Below are 10,992 nucleotides of genomic sequence, written 5' to 3' on the forward strand. Positions count from 1 at the left end.
TTAGGTACCTAACAAACAGTGTACTTCAGGCTAAAATCACTGTTGTATGCCTCACCTACGAACTGGTAACTAACATCTTCCCAGACACATAAAATGTGTCTTTCATCCTTTTGCTCTCTTTGAATAACTGACTCATTAAGACTATTTATCTCTGGCTGTTTAGCAAGTCCTATACTAGCTAAACTTCTGTGCTTGTTTTCCTGCTTGGAAAAAATAGCCTGGGTCTCACTAGAGCCCCTGTTTCTAGTGCTGTTAACAGTCAATGACTTGCACACTTCCAGAGGAATTACTGCCCAGTGTGCCATGTAGTTAGCTAACAATATGTCAACTCAAATTGCAACTACTCTGAGGAAAGGGCCTAAAAATAGAGGCCTTCCAGGTGGCTCAACAGATGGATCCATTTGCCATACATGGTAGAAAAAGTTAGCCTTTTCAGAGCAAAGGGCTCTTTCACTATGCTTTTAGATAAAAAATATCCCATTCAATTACAGCAGGGCTGGTCTTAGTGCACATGAGGACTAAGCAAGTTCTTAAGTGTGTGTTGGGTGATTGGCTGCAAGCAAATACGGAAGCTTCAGTGTTGAATGCTCACAACTGGAAATAAGTAATGGGCAGAGAAGCAAACAGGCTACCAGACAAAGTGCAGGAATCCAGAGGAGTGAAGTTGGCAACTCTTTAAGACACCCCTTGCCCCCTGGTCACAATTTCAGATGCAGTCAGGACATGGCACTGATGGCAGGTTTCTGCATTTGAGCGACTGCACAGTGACTGTGCTCCTGTGGAATCTCATACCATGGCCTTGTGGAGGAACAAACACCTTCCCCTCCCACCTGTCCTTCTGCAGATACTTCTATTGAAGTCCATCGCTGCCAGACTAAACTGAGAGGTGAATTCAGAACTAGAGTACACCTACAGACAACTGGAGTTGCATTAATTCCCTCTCACTTCTGCTGTCTCCTCCAGAACTGGGGTGAGCATATGTGTAGTTGAGAGTGATTTATGTTGCTATACCTTGTGCTGTACCTGCTCTTCAGGAGTGATAGGCCCTATCAGTTTACTCTGTTGTTAGGCCTGTTATGTTCTTTACTGTCTGTAGTTGTGTGGGTTTTTTTAAGTATGGCAGGTAAGCATGGACTTGGTTAAGCAACAACAATGCCTGTCATCATATACAAACACACATCTGGACACCCTTCACAACATGGAGGAAGATTCCACTACTTTTCTCCATCAGCCAGCAGGAAGAATCATTCCTACCTAAACCTAATTCAAAGGGACTTTGAGATAATGCAATTTCTTACTTGCATTTCCTGGTAGACTCATGTCTTCATTTTTAACCCCAGCACCTGCCACTTACATGAAACCCAGCAGGAATATTTTTCAGTAAAACTGTATCCTGAACTGTCCCATAACATTCCCTAGTGCAGTGCTCAGGTGTGTTATATAGATTCTTCTACTGCTTTCCTCACTATATTTGACTGTCATCCAGCTGTAACCTAAGCAACATGACCACGTGAAGTTCTTTTCCTTCATTTTTCCTTGAGATCTGAATTGTGTGGTGTAGGAATAAAAGGACTGAGCAAGAACAGCTTTTAGTATAGCAAGAAGATTCCAACTAAATGGTTAATCTGATAGCATCCACAAAATATCTCAATACAATTATAAAAATAAATTGTGTCCTTTCACTGTGCAAAAGGAAGAAAAATGAACAGCCACAGATGCAACCAGACATAGCTTCTGTCTCTAAGCCAAATGTATAATTACTTTTTCTATTTTATCAAGTTTCAAACAATGCACTTCAATGTAGAAAGTTAGCAAGAACAATTCTGAAGTTAACATGAGTGTAATGGAATTTGTAAACTCTTGTATAAGAAAAGTTTTGGGTAATAGGCAAAGACACCCTGTACTCTGAATCAGGTCAAAGTTGCCTGTTGTACACACATCTTACCCCATTTCTTCTTTGGCCCACAGGAAAAGGCTCCAGGGGGTGATTACCTAAAACACTGCTGATGTGTGATGTGCAACTATCACATTAGCTAGTGCCTATGGTGTGATGAGTAGTAAAAACCAGTTACAACTGCAAAAGAATCTTTTCTGCTCTGTAACAAACTGTCATCTGCTACACACTTTTTCCCCATCCTACTGCTCATGCTGAACACTGCAGGCAGTGTCTTTCCATGGCTGGCCCCACCACCTGAATCAGGAGTTAAACCTCTAATTCTGAAGGTTAATTCCACAATTTTTCAAAAAGACAAAAAGCTGAGTTTCAAGTGTATGACAGCATGTTCTAACAGTTGTCTCCTGGCATATTTCACATAGCTGAGGATTTACCCAGTTTTGTCTGCATTCTGCCAACAGGGAATAATTTGGAAATCCTTCTTCATGGAAGTAAAAACCTTGAAAAAAACACATATGGGATGAGCTAAGTTTAGAGCTAAGTATCTGAAAATTGAGCGGCACTTCAAGGTATGTATTAAATACTGATAAGTGGTGCCTGGACTTAAGTGATTTGGCCAATCTAGAAAAGGTCACCTAGCAATTAAGTAACTGATAGTTGTTTCAGGACATGGGTTCTTCCTTCTTGAAGGCTTGGTATGAAAGCAGGTAAGAGACAGAGGATGAATGCATGCATGCTGGTGGAATGAATAATGTGTGCGCATGTGTGCAAAACTCACAACACTCTCATTCCCCAGCTCCTGTACAGGATTTGCTGACAGTTTCTTTTAGTTTGGGTTCTCTGGATATTTTTAAGGAACAAATAAAAGGATTTTATTAATCCCTTTTGAAAGTACTGATACATACAAGTGCTTGGATTTTGTGCCTAAAATGATTTCCTGCGTATTATGCAAGGCTAACATAGCATGTATTTATGCAGGGTTTCTATTATTCCAAGAAGCAACTAGAAAAGCATAATTTTGAACTAAGAAAAGGATCAAGATCACACAGTAGAAGAGACAGATGCAGACCACAGACGTGTTTAGCTGAAGCCCAGTCTCCAGCTGCAGCCAGTAGGTGTGTTCATGGCACAATTCACAGGGTCTGCTGACTTTCCCCTGAGGAAGAGGGAGACATTCAGCGCACCAGCTTGCACTCTTTCAGCTCTGTTTTTACCCTCACATATTTTTTTTATTTATATTCACCCTATTCAAAGCTGCACTAACTTGCAAGACTTGTCATCTTCTTGATCTTAGCCAGGCTTGCCCTCCATAACACCAGGAAGTGACTGTGAAACCTCTCAGCATCCATCTCACTGGATACCTTGAGGGAGCAGAGGGTACTGTTGGGAGTGTTTTCAGAGCGTCCCCATTTGTTTTCTTGTTCCTGTACTTTTCACTTCTTAGCCCTTGCCACTTTTTCTTTTGTTCATTTCTTGTCCCCTGAACTCTTCATACTTCTTCCTGGCCTTCGTTTTCTGAACCTCTCTCCCTGCTGTAAACCATGTGCTCACTTTCCCTAGTGTAAAGGCGTCTGACTAGTCTTAAGGAAGGGAATAAAGAGAAGTGTAATAGTGGATCTCTGGTGAAAAAAAAGTACACAAACAGGAAAATTCTATAAAAACATCTCCCTGCTATACCCTCAAAGCTTCCAGCAAGCTATAGCTCAAGAGCTGTCTGGTTACAAGTGCTACCTCTGTGGTTAACTGCCCATCACCAATTTTTTTTTCTTCTTGCATTTGTCTAATTATGTTACAGACCTATGTAAACTTTTGGTATCCACAACAACCTATGGCAAAGAGGCCCCGCGACTGAGCGTGTGCTGCTGTACACTCAGATACGTCTTCTGAATTTTTGTACAGGTTTGCTTGTTTTTCTTAAAAAGAGTAAAACCTTTAAACATATGAAACAGTATGTTTTTCTTTGTTTTACAACAAACTCTCAGATTACTGTGGACTACTCCGCTTTGCTTTTCAAAGCCTTAAAAAAACAAGTCTTACAAAATTTAAACTGCTGCAGAAGAACCACTACAGATTGCATTACCTTGCTGTGCTGCTTTGAATGTAAATTAAAAGCCCAGACAGATTTAAAGGATCATTTCTTCTCAATATGGAGTGCTCAGCTCTACTTGCAAGCACGAGTCTGCACTTAAACCAAAAAGCAAAGTTAAGTATTCTCTGCTGTGCACTGTCCAATAATATCTTTAAAAATGGCACATACTCTCAAATTGCTTCTATGTTACTATTTTAAGTGGCTTTTACTCTGCTAGTGAGATATCTACAAGTGGAAAGGACAGCACTCACAATGATACATGCAGGGTCATCTTGCTCAGTACCTTCTATATGGCACTACAAACGTCTGGACGGGACCTTGCAGTTCTTTACCCTTGAAGTTAAAATATTCTCTGTCAGCCTCTCAAAGCACAGACACAAACCAATTATTTTACATTAGCACTGTTGTAATTAAAACATTTTTACATCTACCTTTAAATTGAATGTAGTGGGGCCATTAAAATGTTTTCTCGAAAGGAAAATGTTCGAAAACATTGCTCTGCAGCATGTGAGGAGAAAAAGCAACTCGAGAATGATCTCCAGCCTTCCACTGTGATCCTAAGTCTCACTTCTGTTCAGGTAGCAGAACTGTCTCTTAAAAATTACATTTTTCTTGATTAATGTGAGAGCTTATGTCAAATGACATCTGACTTTTTCTCTGACATCAGGCTGTTGTTAAATGTTAACAAATATCCATTCTCTGGAATGCTAAGACAGGAAAACAAAATACCTTCTATCACAAATGGCATTCCATCTATCACACTTGAGTTTTATTTTTTTGTTCCCCTGAGAATAGCAACTAAGATTGTGTTTATTTGCGTCCCTGTCTCTTTAGGTCTTGTGTAACAACAAGAAATAAGACAGAGAGGCTCTCATTCTTACCTTCTGTCAAACAGTATCAAGAAGAAATCAGCTGAAGCTGGCAAAACTTCTGCTGTGAACTTCCTGGACGATCAGAACCACACGCAGGTTCTGCAAAGAATGACAGTAGACACCTCATGGTTTTCAAGCAGCAACTAAATTAGACTGAACTCAGCAGCTGCCTACTGTATTAAAATTAACAAAAACAGAACTTACAGAGAAGACACTTCATAGTTATTAAGTGCTGATACTATGCTTGGCTCTATAAAAACATGGGAAAAGAAACCAGTCCTTTTCTAAGAGGTACTAAGGCAGGCTCAGAGATGAAAATGAGTTATTATAAAACTATCTCTTGAGGAAGCGTCCTGTCATGACCCCAGTAGGGCAACCCAGGGAGATTCAGATCGAACCCCCTTGCTTTCTAAACTCCTTCTCAGAGAGGAGCCTGAGTGCAGCTGGATCCAGCCTTTGTCTCAGACCCGGCCCTTCCAGGGAGAGTGATTAAAATGTCACGGTCTGAGGAAATGCTCAACTGTCCAATAGCCCTTGATCAGATGAAGGTGAAACAACACTCAAGGTCTGTATTTGAACATTAGGTTGACTTAAAGCTATAGAAGGAATACGGATACTTCAATTATTATCTCAGGCTGCACGATCATAAAGGCTGACAATTAGATCACAAGTGTACAATAAATACATGTTTAAGCTGCACAAGCTGAGAAAAAATTGTGGTTAGGCCTTGCATTACTTAATGATGTCAGGAAGGTAGAGAGAGAGAGAGAGTAGGAGAAGAAAAGCTAATAGAGAGATAGATAACAGAAAATCACCAGTCCTGGATCCAGCGTCAGGCCAGCCAACCGGGGAGAGCTGGTGTCAGTGAGGCTCCCAGAGCCCACCATTGCAGACCCCTGTTTTATAGCCAGCTTCCTTGTTTGGCAAGGATGTGCAAGCATGTTTTGAGTCATAAGTCTGAGCAGCTGGAGTGGACCTTTGCCCCCTCTGCCCTCCATCCTTATCTCAATCGCTGTACATGCAGCCTCAGGCCACATGCAGCCATCAGTGCAGTCTCCATCCTCTCAGGCAGGCCTTTTGGGATGCAAACGAGACTTTGTTTAGGTGTTACAATGGGGTTTCGACACCAAATCCAGCAAGCATAGGTCCTGAGAGCTGGTCCCTCACACCTCCAAAGCACAATCGTGCTTGCCTGTTTGGCAAGTGGCCCCAGTGAAATCACAAACAACAGAGAAGAGTTGTTTGGCCACCTGTATCATATGGGAGCATGAGAGACTGATATTTATACTTATCAAAACAGATTAATTTATTGTGATCTATAGGAAAACAGAACTCAAGAACAGGGAGATATATGCCTGATATGGAAAAGATAATCTCATAAAATGCTCTCCTATGTTGAATATCTTTGAGTCAGTCAAATGCTGTAGTGCCATTTCAGTCTAGTACTACCAGTGAGATTTCATCAATGTAGCTAAAAGGGAACCTGACCCAAAGTGCTGACAACAAAAAACTGTTAATCTCCTATTTTAATTAACAAGAAAACAATACTGTACATCACAGTATAGCATAATTGCACCATCCAGTATCAAAATAAAAGTCTCTGAGGGCTGGAGAAAGAACAGGTCTTTAATTTTCTGTTTTAGGCTATTGTAGCAGAGACTTCCAATGCAACACTGCATTTTTCTGATCAATAATCATCTGCTACACATACTGACTCTGTCATCTTGGTAGAGATAGAAATGTCTCCAATATCTAATATAACATGAGCTAGGGAAACTACAAATACTTGATATCCCCTTCCCTGGCTCAGAATATAACTAATGCTCGTATAAGTTACTTGTATCCTCCTGCAGGAGATTAAGACCTCCATTTTATGTGTGGTAAACATGAGTAACTACATTAACCTTAAGCTGAAGGAGAACATTTTGTTATACGAGCACATCCCTGGTCCCATAATTCTATTCATATTAATACAAACCACAGAGGAGATGAAGCAAGTAAATTAAATTTATTAGCATTCTGCTGCTTGCTTCTTAAATAGTGTGGGATTCAGGGGACCAGAAGCTCCTTCTCAAGTGACACATATTCCAGGTTCTATGTCAGAGTGACAGCTGAACACAGCAAGGTGTGTTTAAGCATTACCACACCTTTTATTGGAAGGCACAGCCGCTTCTCAGTAGCTTGCCAAAATCTCTTGTCATAAACAGCTAGAGAAGATTTTTCTCTGCTTTAAATAGCTGTATATTTGGAACAGTCTGCTTTGAGCCTTGGATTTATCTATCATTAAACTCTAAGTGGTTCTAATGTGGGTGTTCCAACTGAAATATTCTATTCTACTTTATTCTACTCTATTCAGGCACAGAGAAAGAGGCACAGACACATTACACTAAAGTCCGCTGCTCTCCTGCTCAACTAAGTCCTAGGTTGAAAACATGATAATCCAGCAGACTAGAAAGAGAATTCAGAATGAAGGTGGGAGGTGGGGAGAGAACATCTTTCTCTGAGAATGCACAAATATTCAAGACATATTTTTCTCCTCTGTGCACATGTAACTCTCACTGACACCAGCTTTAGGGTTGAGGCTTAAAAGAGGTATTTTCCCCTACAAGCTCATTGCAAGAAATACTAAACCAGTTAAATAAGCCTGAGGGGGGAAAAAAACAACAACACTATTTTTTTTATTTACAACATCTCTTACCAGTCTGGCATATGTTTGGGCAGAAACAAACTTTGACAGTGACGTAAAAGTCAGAAGTCCCTTCCAATATTGCTGCATTTATAGCAGTATATACAGTCTTACATTAGGAAACATCCAGAGTCAATCAGTGCAAGAGTTAAGAAAAGCAGAGATAATTACAGCTCCTGTCCATATCCAAGACTGTCAGGAATACAGTTTACAATAATTACTGTAGTCCAGACTCTTTTCTACCCTCTAGGGTCACTATTTAACCACTGGTTAAATGAAAAACACAGTTGACTGGGAAGGGAAATCTTGGCAATGGCAAAGACTATTTCTCCTTCCACAGTCCTCAACAAATAAGGGGCATACAACAAATTGCTTATCTCCACTCTGCAATTCTCCCCTCCACCCATCTGTAAATTTGAAATAATTAATAAACACCCTTATGTTTTCAAGGTCATGGAAAATGAAAAGCACTCAGCAAAATGGATGCACTGCCAGTGAAGGGTGTTTGTGGGTGGGGTTTTTTCATGTAAATAGAAAATCTGTGAGGCAGAAGCTCCTTCATCTGTGCTACGAGTGCTAAAGCTAGAAAACTTAAAAGGAAATAAAAAGAGAATGCAAATAAATTATGCTTTGAACAAATGTGACCTTCCCAAGAAAAAGACTAAGCCTTATGGAACAGAGTCTTAAAATGCATGAGGCCAAAGGTATCATTAAGTCAGGGGTCTTCATGCAAATTCAGTCACACTGTCTTTGTCCCTGCTCTGCTGCCCATCCACACTGGCTGTTCACAAAGAGCTGGCACAGGGCTCCTCCACTCAGTGCTCTGGCCACACAGACCTCGCTTACATAGACTTTTTTGACATCTATATCCAACTACCTGTTTAACGCTGCTGACTCAGTCTGGAAAACTCCAGCAAATCCCAAGACAGTGACAATGAAGATATGCAAGCCACAGATCTACCTGGCTACTTTTTTTGTCACGTCACTAAGTGTGCACATAAACACACACTGCTATATGAGCCTCCACAACTTCCTCACAAATAATATAATTTACAGACTAAGATGAAGGTGTCATTTAGCTTATACAAGACTCAACAAGAAAGGAGTGTCACCATTAGATAAAGAGAAACAATACATGAGCTTATGGAATCAGTTTCTGGAGACACAATAAAACCGAATTAAGAGAATTCTGTGATGGCTACAGAACTGCTGTTCAATAATCAAATACAGAGATGCTGCAATTTCAGTATAGCTGAGATATGTAGGCAGTGAGGTTGCAAACTGCCAGATCACACAGGTGAAAGTAGGTACAATTGTGCAAAATGTTGATTAGTGGAATGAATCTGTCAGTTAATAAGCAAATCTCACAACTACTAACAAAGCAACTAAAGCATAAGTTAACCCTGTTTATTATTAAAAAATCAAAGCAATTAATCAAGTAGTCTGAATAGAACATTTTCACCAGCCTGTTATTCATGCCACTGCAAGTAATCCTATTTATCCCTTTAAGACAGCTGGGTAGAAGCAGATGGTAAGTTGTCAGTACTACAGGGAAACCTCCAGAATTTCCCATCTCTACTTTATGTTGCTTATTTTATCCTTTTCATACATCTGGTAGCCTCTATTTGGACATTATTTGTCCAGCTTATATAAATTACTCCAGTCCACCTTTATGCATTTGTGGCAAACCTACACACACACACTTGGCAATAAAGTTATAGTGATATGATTTTATTATCAGTGTTATCATCACCATTATTATAAAAAATCAATAATGTAGATGGCTTAGCAAAAAACCTAGTACCAAAACCAACCTCCATACATATAGTCTATATAACCCAGGCTAGTAAAATACTGCATCATTTTGCTCTACTCCCAAACAATAACAAATCTCTTCTCATCTTCCATACGGAAAAAAACAATTATTGGCACATGATCAGATCCATATTGTGCAGAAATAGAATGGATCTCTCTTCCTGCACAGATCTCTGCTTCTGGCAGATTTTTTCTAACTTCTTAACAGGACCATGCACTTTTACAGTGAGAGAATTAACTTTTACCACTGCAGTCTGCAAAGTCTCAAGCAAATCTGAAGTACACACAACCCTCAGCACGTACATGGGATTTGCTATCTCATCTCTGATGAAACACATTTTAATCTGCCAGGCTCACCTACCAGTCTCCTTCTTCTACATCCTATTCTGTAATTTGAAAAAATTGGCAACCTCTCTAGCCTTTTACACACACAAAACCCTAAACATTTTAACCATCTTTCTGTGTGTCTGCTCTCTGAATACAGAGCTAATAATACAATTCTCTGAAGAAATCAGAATCAGCAAGAGCTTGTGTATTAATCTTAATGCAATGCTTATTCCTCCTGGTTCAAACCTTACTTTATACATGTATATGCATTCATGTCCAAACACTAAAAGCAAAATAGTAGACCCTAAGCCAAGCAAAAACCTACAATCAGAAAATTAAGGGGTGCTAGAATCATGTTTAAGGCTCAGGATCCAAAGTAAAGAAGGCTGCATTTGATACCTCTAGCTTAAATGAGCATGAGATACTGCCCCTGTCATGGTCGAGTTGCACTGGCTGAGCTTCAGGTCTGAATGAACTGCAGGTTCTGTACACACTGCTGAGGTGCAATAATACAATAATATTTCAATTATACATGTTTTTTAAAGGATTTGATGGAAGTATCTGATGTTCTTGGTTTACTTCTGTCTCCTTCAAAACCACATTTTGAAATTTGTATCTTGGTAAAAAAAATGAGCTTTTGTTTTCCTCCCACAAAAGCCTTTAGCACATCTGTCAGAACTCACTCTTGGAAAACACATGCTAGAATTTACTGCAAACGAACCACTTTCCACACAACTTCATCTGAATTAGGAGAAAATAGATTGAATATATGCACTCATACTTTCTATCTCTGACAATAATATTTAGCTGCTTTCTGTAGTTTCCAAGAACATCTCAATTCTACAGACCAATGCTGAATGTTTGACAACCACAATTTGAGAAATCCTCCTGGGGAAGCAGTGATTAGAGAAAGCAACTGGCAGCTAAGGAGGCCCATGCTGTATTCCCTGTTTCATTACTCATTTCTCTGGATGACCTTGTCAAGTCACTTACTGCCTTTCTGCCTGTGTTTCCCTATCTGCAAAATGTTTGGATAAACACCTTGTTTTTGAAAACACTGTAAAAATACTCTTGGGGCGCAACATCAGATGAAAAACTCAACAGCCACATTACATAAATGCCAATCTAATACTTACTAACCATTGCAGTTTAAGTAATAGGTTAACCTTGTACCTGGAGGCTTTTTCTCGAATGAGACAGTAGTTATCCATTCCAACCTAAGTGCAAGCTATAAAAGTAGCAAAAAGAAAAAAAAGAACCCTGGCATAAACATCTTTGTTCTGCTTAATTTAAGAAGTGTGACTACTTA

Source organism: Apus apus, chromosome 10 (genome assembly GCF_020740795.1).
Source record: "Apus apus isolate bApuApu2 chromosome 10, bApuApu2.pri.cur, whole genome shotgun sequence".
Lineage (NCBI taxonomy): Eukaryota > Metazoa > Chordata > Aves > Apodiformes > Apodidae > Apus > Apus apus.